We start from the raw sequence: 11,163 nt of genomic DNA, 5'->3' as shown, positions 1-11,163 counted from the left end.
TATTTAATCAAATTTAAAAATTATGGAATTCATAAATATAAAAGTAAGAGATTTCCACTGACTCTCAAAGATATAGCTAAAATCCCTCTATACCATTTATCATAAAATAATTGTAATATTATCAGATATACAGACTCAATAAAGTTAAATCCCAGAAATTTTCAGTTTAATTACTTAATCTAAAATGAACAAATTATTCTAACAGAATTTAAACTTCCCTGATAATAAAGCTTCCAAAGTTATTTTATGAAATCAGTGTTACATTAATCTATATTTTGAATGGAACAGAATTAAAAGAAATAACATTTATTTATAGCCTTGATTCTGTACACCACAAAAAAAGAATGACAAGTACATAATCTATGAAATATTTTTCAAGTGCATGAAGAAATCTCATTTGACTTCCTGTACAGCAACCCTGTGAGAAATGGAGAAGTTGCTGATCCTACCTACATTACATGTGGGGATTGAAGCCCACAGATGCAAACATGATTTGATCAAGACTGCATAAGACTCAGACTAAAGTCTTCTTTCAGATCCAGATCTTTCCTGTCATTTCCACTCTGTCATCTTTCCTGCTGCAACTAAATAGCCTTGATGCTCAGATTCTGTAGATTCTGAGAAAGCCCAGGAAGGGCTGTCAAATGTAATCAAACATGAAACAATGGCTCACTCTGAGCCTAGGATGGTGGGTAGAACACAGTAGGTAGCACTGGAAAGAAGGCACCATCTATCAGCCTGGCACTCTGCCCAGGAGCTTACCAGCTGGCCCTGAACACAAATTTTATGAATTAAAATCAACCATCCAAACACTTTTGAATCCAGACTTGAATACAATCTATTACTATCAAAATAAAAGTAACTGTTTTCAATGAGCAGCAGGAGCCAAGATGAGTTGGTATTGAGCAGGAAACTATTGGGTGTTTTTTTTTTCAGTAATTATTATTTGTTTTATATTTATTTTAAACCATATGTTTATAATATTTTAAATAAATTTGGATTAAGCTAGAAATTAAATGAGAGAAGATTCGGGGACTGTGGTGTAGAATAGAATATTCAGTAGAGAATATATAATGCCATACACTAGGGCCCAGGTAGGGAGTGGGGCCTTGAACCTGGGGTAAGTTTCATGAGCAATGAAGCAGTACTACAGGTTTTACTCTCTTCCTCACCATTTACTCTTCCCTCTCACCTTCTATTAAAAAAAAAAAGTAAAAAATATGGCCACTAGGAGTGATAGATTTGTCATGCAGGCACTGAACCCAGCCAGAACCCTAGTGACTATTAAAATAAATAGATAAAAATATAAATAAATAAATAAAGATATATTGTGGTATTTCATGCTTGTCCTATCTGTTGATCAAATATAGTTTTAAAAGTTTTATAAATTTTTAAAAATTATTTATTATTTTTAAAAATTATTTATTATTTTTATCAGTTTTTAAAAATTATTTATTGAATGGAGGCAAAGAGATTGATAGGGGAGGGGAAGAAAGAGACAGAGAGATACTTGCAGCACTACTTCACAGTTTATGAATACTTCCTCCTGCAGTTGGGCACCAGGGGTTTGAACCTGGGTCCTTGTCCATAGTAACATTTGCACTCTAACCGGTATGCCTCCACTAGACTCCCAAACCATTACTTTTTTTTTTTTTTTTTTTTAAGATTTTTGTTTATTTATTAATGAGAAAGATAGGAGGAGAGAAAGAACCAGACATCACTCTCATACATATGCTACCGGGGATCAAACTCAGGACCTCATGCTTAAGGGCCAATGTTTTATCTACTGTGCCACTGGACTACACAAATCATTACTTTTGAATCAAGTATTTTTTATTTTTCGGTTCTTGAAGTGACTAAATCTTTTCTGTGTATTCTCCAAGAAAACTTCAGTCTACTTAAAATACTTTCTAAGTAGACCCTCACATCTATATAATTTAATATAAGTGTCTTATTATTTTATCTTTAAAATTGTTATGGCCCATTTCTTGGTATTTACCACTCATGTCTAATTTAGATGCATGACGTTAGGGACTAAGCACAGACCAAAACAGGAACCTCAATATTCCTTATTAAGTGAAAACATAAGCATGTACTCTAACACCAAGGCAATATTTTGCTGAAGATAATTAATGAAAAGCAGAACAATAAGTGAGGAAAATAACTGGTAGTGTTAGGTAGAAGAACAAGAGATCTTGCTGACAAAACAAGTCTTGTGACTCAAACACAGCTCCAGGTTGGCAAGCTCACATAGACAGTGCTCCTGCTCTGTCATGGACGTGACCCATGTTTGACCCCTACCTCCACTACACTTAAGAAAGCTTCAGTGTTCTGTTGTCTTTCCTTCTCCCACCCTGTCTCTCTGTTTTTGTGTCTCTTTCTATCTGAGAAAGTCAACCCAGAACAGTAAAATACAAGCAACAATAAACAAAGCAAGAAACAACCCTGAACAATTTTTTATCCAAACTGAACATGATAAATGGAAACCTATGTAGATTTTGTTGTATCATGTGCTTCTATCACTCACCTGTATTTCTTTCTTGAATTGAACCCTCTGACTTAAGAAATGCTAAAGTATCTTGTTCCCAGTACCTTTAAACCTAGGATGTCCTCCTTGTATCAGTGTATTTCACATTAGCATAAAGTCTATGTGTTATTTTCATCAGAGAAACAAAGAAGCAAATACCCAGTCCCTGATTTAAGGAATTTAGCATATAGTTGAAGGGATAAGTCTTAACAACTTTAAGTTACAATCAAGAAACACTAAATAGCATCAGCAGATAAGTAAGTCAGCAGCTTCCCCACCCCACATTACAATCTTGTATTTAAACAAACAACAAAAAAATCTAAGCATTGTCTGTATGTTCTGTGACTCAACTTTACATCACTACTGAGAAGAGACTATCCCTCCATTGACTGCAACCCTAATAAATTTAAACATTTATTACATGATCAATCAAAGTTTCTCCCCTACCTAAGAGTAAAGTTCAGGTATGATCAAAAAGCCTTTTTCCACTAAGAAAAGAAGGATAATGGACCCAATTTGAGAAACAGTAAAATACTGATCTTTCTTTCAACACACTTGAGAGATACTTTTGCTTCAAAAAGCATCCTCAGAGATTCCCCCCACCCCAACACACTATCACCCCATCCCTCACCAAGCTGAATAAAACATAAATCTATGTTGGTCAAAAGGCTTATCTCTAATAATAATAATAATGATGAACACAGAGTTCAAAGCACAGAAGGCAAGCTATAGGATACATACATTTGCTATGGCAATCCTAGAAAAAGTATATTTCTTAATAACTGGCATTCTCAAATACCTTTGGTTCCAAACTACTGTTTCGCCTCAGAAACTCTATTTGCCTGATGTCAAGTCTCTGTGATTTAAGCCTATAAACTTCCTGGGACCCAGAGCTAAGGCAGCTGGTTTTCAATCCTTCTACCTGTCTGTATGTCCTGGCATGTGTGTATTTGTAATGAAGAACCAACAGTGTTTCTGCACATCGCTGTAATCCTTCAGAGTAATGGGAAAACCCATCAAAACCTTGAACTCTTAAATCACACTCTGAGTATTAACATTTATTTGGCCAATCTTGTTTCTTCCATCTTCTACTCTTGGAAAGAAGAATAATCTGTTCTGTTATAAATCATTCTATCATATGAATTCTTTGGGGGAAGGCATGGACTAGTAAACATTTGATTGGACCCACTACTATTATTGCCACAAAATTAAAACAGCAGCAATCATAAAAAAGGGAGGTAGAGTGTCTCTCTCAAGGGCTGTCTTCAAGACCAACACCCCCCTTTTAAAATTTATTTATTGGGAAATTAATGCTTTACAATCAACAGTAAATACAATAGTTTGTACATGCATACTAATTTCCCAGTTTTCCACATAAAAAAAAACTCCCAATAGGTAATCTGTCATCCTTTTCCAGGACCTATACTCTCTCCCCCCCACCTGCCCCAGAGTCCTTTTCTTTGGTGCAATATACCAACTCCAGTTCAGGTTCTACTTGTGTTTTCTCTTCTAATCTTGTTTTTCAACTTCCACCTGTGACTGAGATCAGCCCATATTCATCCTTCTGTTTCTGACTTATTTCACTTAACATTACTTCTTCAGGATCCATCCAAGATCGGCTGAAAATGGTGAAATCACCATTTTTAATAGTTGAGTAGTATTCAATTGTTTATATAAACCACAAATTACCCACGCACTCATCTCTTGTTGGACACCTGGGTTGCTTTCGGGTTGTGGCTCTTACAAATTGTGCTGCTAAGAACATAGGTATACAAAAATCTTTTTGGATGGGTGTGTTGGGTTCCTTAGGATATATCCCCAGGAGAGGAATTGCAGGATCATAGGGTAGGTCCATTTCTAGCCTTCTGAGAGTTATTCAGACTGCTCTCCACAGAGGTTGGACCAATTTACAGTCCTACCAGTAGTGGAGGAGAGTTCCTTTGACTCCACAACCTCTCCAGCATTTGTCGCTGCTAACTTTTCTAATGTATGACATTCTTACAGGAGTGAAGTGGTATCTCACTGTCTTTATTTGCATTGCCTGACAATCAAGGAATTGGAACAGTTTTTCATGTCTGTCTCAGCCTTCTGTGGTGAATATTCTGTCCATGTCCTCTCCCCATTTTTGATGGGGTTGTTTGTTTTCTTGTTGAGTTTGGCAATTTTATATTTTTTGGTTATTAAACTCTTAACTGATTAAAAACTCTTTATATATTTTGGTTATTAGCCTCTTGCCTGATGTATGGCATGTAAAGATCTTCTCCCATTCTGTGAGGGGTCTCTTGGTTTGGGTAGTAGTTTCTTTTTATGGGCAGAAGCTTTTTAATTTGATGTAGTCCCCATAGGTTTATGCTTGCCTTAGTCTTCTTTGTAATTGTATTATTCATTTAATTGAAGATGTCTTTAAAATTTATGCAGAAAAGAGTTCTGCCAGTATTTTCCTCTAAGTATCTGATAGTTTCTGGTCTAACATCCAAGTCCTTGATCCACTTGGAATTTACTTTTGTATTTGCTGGAATATAGTGGTTCAGTTTCATTCTTCTGCAAGTTTCAACACATTTTTCCCAACACCATTTGTTGAGGAAACTCTGCTTTCCCCATTTAATAGTCTGGGCACCTTTGTCAAAGATTACATGTCTATACATGTGGGGGCTTATTTCTGGGCTCTCAATTGCATTCTACTGGTCAATGTGTCTATTCATGTTTTTGTACCAAGCAGTTTTTATTACAATGGCCCTACAATACAATTTGAGATCTGGGAGTGTGATGCCTCCAGTTCTGTTCTTTCTTGTCAAGATTGTTTTGGCAATTCTAGGTCTTTTCTGGTTCCAGATAAACATTTGTAGCATTTGTTCTATTCTCCTAAAAAAAATGTGGTTAGGATCTTTATGGGTATAGCATTAACTTTGTATATGGCTCTGGGTAGTATATTCATTTTGATGATGTTAATTCTTCCAACCTATGAACATGGAATACCTTTCCACTTCTTTGTGTCTTTTTCAATTTCCTTGAGTAGTGACTCATAATTTTCGGTGTACAAGACTTCCAATTGGCTATATTGCTAAGGCCTCCTTCTTATTGGTAATTAGCATGTGACTTTAAAACTGAGCAATGCACTGCTTTTGATGAAGAGATACTAAATGATTAGGACTCCCATGAATTTTTGACAGTACACTTTGGTGTTGCCCTCTGTATACTATACCGTTCTTGTTCTAAACCTGTTCCTTTGAGATGGATCAATTTCTTAGTTATTCTCACTATTTATTTCTTCCATGATTGTCTTAGTTCAAATAAAAATATTTCCCTACAGTAATATTTAATACATGCAATCTGGCATATACATTCTTAACTTGTATCTTTAAGACTTTTTGTTTTATGTTGCTTTTGGTATTGAGCATCAATGTCCACTAAGATTCATGAGGTCAGGGACATAATTGGTAGGTCCCAGAAAACTATTTGTTAAATGACTACATATGGACATTCAATTAACCAAAATAAATAAATAAATAAACCAAAGTACCTAGGCAGTGAAGAGGTATGTTGGTAACAAATAAGGAGAATTAATAAATCTTCTTCCCAAACAGGAAAACAAGATGTTGGAGTCAGATAATAGAATTATGTAATTCTATATTATTCTAAGAATGAGGAAGGGTTTAGACTCAAATCAGATCTACAGCCTGTTTCTTCTATGCCCTTACATCCCCCAACTCCATGTGTGTCCATCATCTTGGAGGATGTGTATGTAGTGCAGTGTCAAAGCTATGGGAGTCTAGAACCTAGAAAAGGATTATTCTACTTTAGCACAATTGGCACAACTAGTCAAATAGTTCTTTCTTGACTGTGTGCTGCCAGGCGGTCCATTCAGTTGTAAGATGTCTCTCACTAGATGCCAGTAGTATCACTTCTCCAATTTTGACAAGCAAAATGCCCTCAGATATTATCAAAAGTCCTCTAGGGAGCAAAAGTTCCCCTGGTTAAAACGAAAAGGTCTAATGAAAGTTGTTATAATAAATCTACAGGCTCTATGATATTAAAGTGGAGAATGATCACAGATCATTTTAGAATTGCATAATAAAGTTATTATATATATGTGAACTGAACTAAATTGAAATTAGTAATATTTATATTAATTCACCTCTACTTTATTAGTGTAGGGTAGTAGACGGTCAAAATATTATAGCATATAGGAAGATATCTGCTATGGTTCACCCATTAACTATATGGTATATGGACAGGTATCTTCCTTCATACTTTACCTTGTTTCCTTTCCCTTCCTTGAGACTCAACTTGGCAGTATTAGGTAAGCAATAGGGTAGTTTGGACCTCTGTAGCAAGAACAAATGTAACGTAGCTATGAGATGTCAGATGGATAAACTTAGTAAACTCATAAAGACTAGTCTGGTAAATCATTAAAGCACATACTAGCTCCACAAAATGGATTCACCTGCTTATAGGCTCCCTGTATATGAAAAATCAGACAAATCTAACATATTAATATTAATAAAATATACTGTCTTCCACTGTGGAAATGTAGGCTTTATACTTACTAGGGTGCGGCAGCCAGAGCTTGAATTTAAGAGCATCATTAATTAAAATAAACATTCCACAGAGAGAAACAGAATAAATTGCTGAGGATTCTAATTCTTTAAATCTATAGTTCTTTAACTTTCAGTGTGTTGGGGCAAAGTTGTGAAAGACAAGTTGATAGCTTTAAACTTTTAAAATTTATTGTGATCTGCATGCTGCTGAGAAATGCATAATTTGGGGATTTACCACCTGATTAGCTATTAAATGGCTGTCAGGAGAAAATTCTGCAGTAATCAGTTTAGCTTTTAGCCCCTAATTATCACTTCACTGTGGATTTGGGGCTAGATAATTGAGAACTGCAACACTTAAAGGACTCCAATTGGGAATCTGTAATACAGTGAAGTGAATTATTTCTCTTTGAGGATTGCATTTAAGAGGTATTGATAACAAAACGGGAAATGTGATCATGTATGGGATTTTGTAAAGTGATTTAAAACAGTTGATTCATTCATTATGCAATTAAGTGGAGCTCAGCTGCATATAACTTATCTAGCATCTAGGTCAAAGAATGTCTTTCGAAACTCCCTAAAATTCACTGGAAGAATTTTATTTTAATGGAGGGTGGAAGAGTTGAAGTAGCTGTCTGGACTATGTAATAGATCCTATCTTAAATACTGTGACCTTGGGCTGATTTCCTTCTTATTTCTCTGGTTTCCATTTTTTCTCCAAAGAAATACCTATCATTCCATTCCCTATTTGTATAAAAGCTCTTCATAGCTCAGCCCTGGAGGGTGCACCTCATTTACTGCTAGCACAGATCTGATTAAGAGTTAGCTTGTTGCTCACTCTCTAGCCCTCACACACCCCATACTCACACAACTGCTCACCTTCAGCACACACACTCACACACACACACACACACACACACACACACACACACACACACACACACACCTACAGATGGCAGTTGAATGCCTCACGTATGAAAATAAATTAACTACTAAGATGATGGACACCATCACTCCCTATTCAGTCTTATTATTATTATTCTGTCAGGGTTATCTCTGGGACTCAGTGCCTGCATGACAAATCCACAACTCCTGGCATCCTTTTTCACCTTATGACAGAGACAGAAATAGTGTGAAAAAAGAGGCAACAGGAGGAGTGAAAGAGACGTAGAGACACCTGCAGCATGCCATACCACTTATGAAGCTTCCCCTCTGCAAGAGGGAACTGGGCCCTAGAACCTGGGTCCTAGTGCCCGATAACTTGTGTGCTTTGCTGATTATACCACTGCTTGCCTCCCCCCCTTAGTCTTGTGGGAGCACAGAGGCCAACATGTAATCCAGCTGTGGAAATGGAAGGACCAATAGTACATGACTATCCTTTCCTCTCCACTCAACTAACATGAAGTGGGTTATCTTGTCATTAGTTCATTAATTACTCATGTGCAGGTCAGTTCACTAACCACTTGTTATATTCCTTGGTCTATACTCCCATCTCTTTTAATCATGAGAAAGTAGGAGGTAATTTCTTTTCACTCAAAAATCATCCCATACAACTCCTTTGCCCTGATAATAATATACTGGCTTGGAAAGGGATGTCTAGGTGCTAGTTACAGAAAATTATCTCAAATAGTGTAAACTGATCACGGCTATTTCATTTCCCTTTATAAGGTATGTATTTTTCTAAACTCCCCATAGCTCAGAGAGACCATGTTGCTTGGTTCTTGTATTTGAGGTTCATAGGAAACCATGCTGGGAGGCTTCAGCTATGATGATTAATCCTAAACTAAAAGGAAAGAAGGCCCTCTCTGTTCATCACATCCAGGAACTATGGGAACCTGGGGGTAAACAGTGCTCTAGGTTGTCACCAAGAAATATAAAGGACAAAATGTATATTGTCCTCACCTGAGATTAGCAGAAAGAATTATGCTAAAGACCTGCAGGGGTTTCTACTTTCAAATGGCTTGGATAGTTCTGATGGCAACTAAAAAGGCCAGGGAAACACAGCAACCATCTGAATAAGCCACCAGACAGTTGCTAAGGTCTTAAGAACTGTGTGGGCTAAAATGTGGAACAGCAATGGTCGAGACTTCCCCATTTTCTGAAGGGAGGCTGGGTCAACATACTCCACCACTTGAGAGAGACTGGTGCAAAAATGAATGCAGCCTAAAATGTTCCTAGCTGTGACCATGGAATGTAAGTTCAGACTGACAGGGATGCAAAAGTTATAAAAGCTTCTGTGCTTAATATGAATAGATATGAGCTCTAAATCAGATCGAGGGAGTTTATAGTTAACAGTATTTATATGCTTTCCTCATATTTGGGAGCTACTCTCTGCCCTGATCCAGTTTTATAGTTCTATACTCAACTTTGACAATACTTTTTTTTTAAATTTTTTATTTAAGAAAGGATTAATGAACAAAAACATAAGGTAGGAGGGGTACAACTCCCACCACCCAATCTCCATAACCCACCCCCTCCCATGATAGCTTTCCCATTCTCTATCCCTCTGGGAGCATGGACCCAGGGTCGTTGAGGGTTGCAGAAGGTAGAAGGTCTGGCTTCTTTAATTGCTTCCCCGCTGAACATGGGTGTTGACTGGTCGGTCCATACTCCCAGTCTGTCTCTCTCTTTCCCTAGTAAGGTGTGTCTCTGGGGAAGCTGAGCTCCAGGACACATTGGTGGGGTCTTCAATCCAGGGAAGCCTGGCCAGCATCCTGGTGGCATCTGGAACCTGGTGATTGAAAAGAGAGTTAACATATGAAGCCAAACAATTTGTTGAGCAATCATGGATCCCAAACTTGGAATAGTGGAGAGGAAGTGTTATGGAGGTACTCACTGCAAACTCTAGTGTACTACTGCTTTCAGGTATATATTTTGCAGTAGTTTATGGATACGTGTGCACATAACCTCTCTCTCACAGAAACTGGTGTATATCTAGGTTATGGGACTTTGTTAGAAATTGAACTACCTGAGATGAAATTAGAGTGTACTATAAAAGGAACAATACTTTTAACCCACCTGTATGTTGGCTGTTGGGCTCAATAAAATTTAGTAAAGTCATGGGCCCCTTGGAATATACCTAAAGTAGATTTCCTAGCTTCTTCCCATATGTTGATCCTTAGTCCCATCTGATTTAGATTCCTGTTTATTAAACAATTTGTCCTGCTTTATATCTTATCATTTTTCAGCCACCAAGTTGCAGACACTGCCATGCCAACATATTGACTTCCCTGGACAGACAACCTCACCAATGTGTCCTGGAACCCCACCTCCCCAGAGCTCTGCCCCAATACAGAAAAATAGAAACAGGCTGAGGGTATGGATCAACCTGCCAATTACTATGTCCAGTGAAGAAGCAATTACAGAAGCCAAATCTTCCCCCTTCATAAAGAATTTTGGTCCATACTCCCAGAAGGATAAATAGGGAAATTTCTAGTGAATGGGATGGGATACGGAACTCTGGTGGTGGGGATTGTATGGAATTTTACCCCTCTTATTATACAATCGTGTTAATCATTATTACATCACTCATAAAAAACAAAAAAAACATAAAAGAGTAGGGAAGTTTCCAGTAGACGAAATGAGAAACAGAACTCTGGTTATGGGACTTCTATTGAATTTTACCCCTCTTATCTTACAATCTTGTTAATCATTATTAAATCACTAACATATATATATATATGTATCTGAAAGACTTGAACCTAATGATAGTTTATAGCTTATACATACAATATGTAAGGTAGAAAAGATGCAGAAAACAAAAATATTTCAATATCTCCAGATATTCATTTGAAAATTCTGCTACTATTGACTAAAAATAGTGAAGCATTAGAATTAAAATATACAAATTTGAAATCAATGATTTATTATACGAGTTAAATCCAGGGAAAAAGGAGGCATGAGTTAGAAGAAAGAACTAACTAATCAAAAGACAGGATAGTATGAACATGAATCTAAATCACACAGAGATTAAACACACCATAGAAACAAACAAACAAAAAAAATGAAAGAAATATTAAGTGTGGAAGAAGCTGTGGGGAAAGAGACCTAGGCACTGTAGATCAGAAAGGAAACTGGTGCTGACACTAAAGGAAAGAATGC

Source organism: Erinaceus europaeus, chromosome 10 (genome assembly GCF_950295315.1).
Source record: "Erinaceus europaeus chromosome 10, mEriEur2.1, whole genome shotgun sequence".
Taxonomy (NCBI): domain Eukaryota; kingdom Metazoa; phylum Chordata; class Mammalia; order Eulipotyphla; family Erinaceidae; genus Erinaceus; species Erinaceus europaeus.
The sequence above is the reverse complement of the archived record's forward strand: the minus strand, read 5'-3'. Positions refer to the sequence as shown.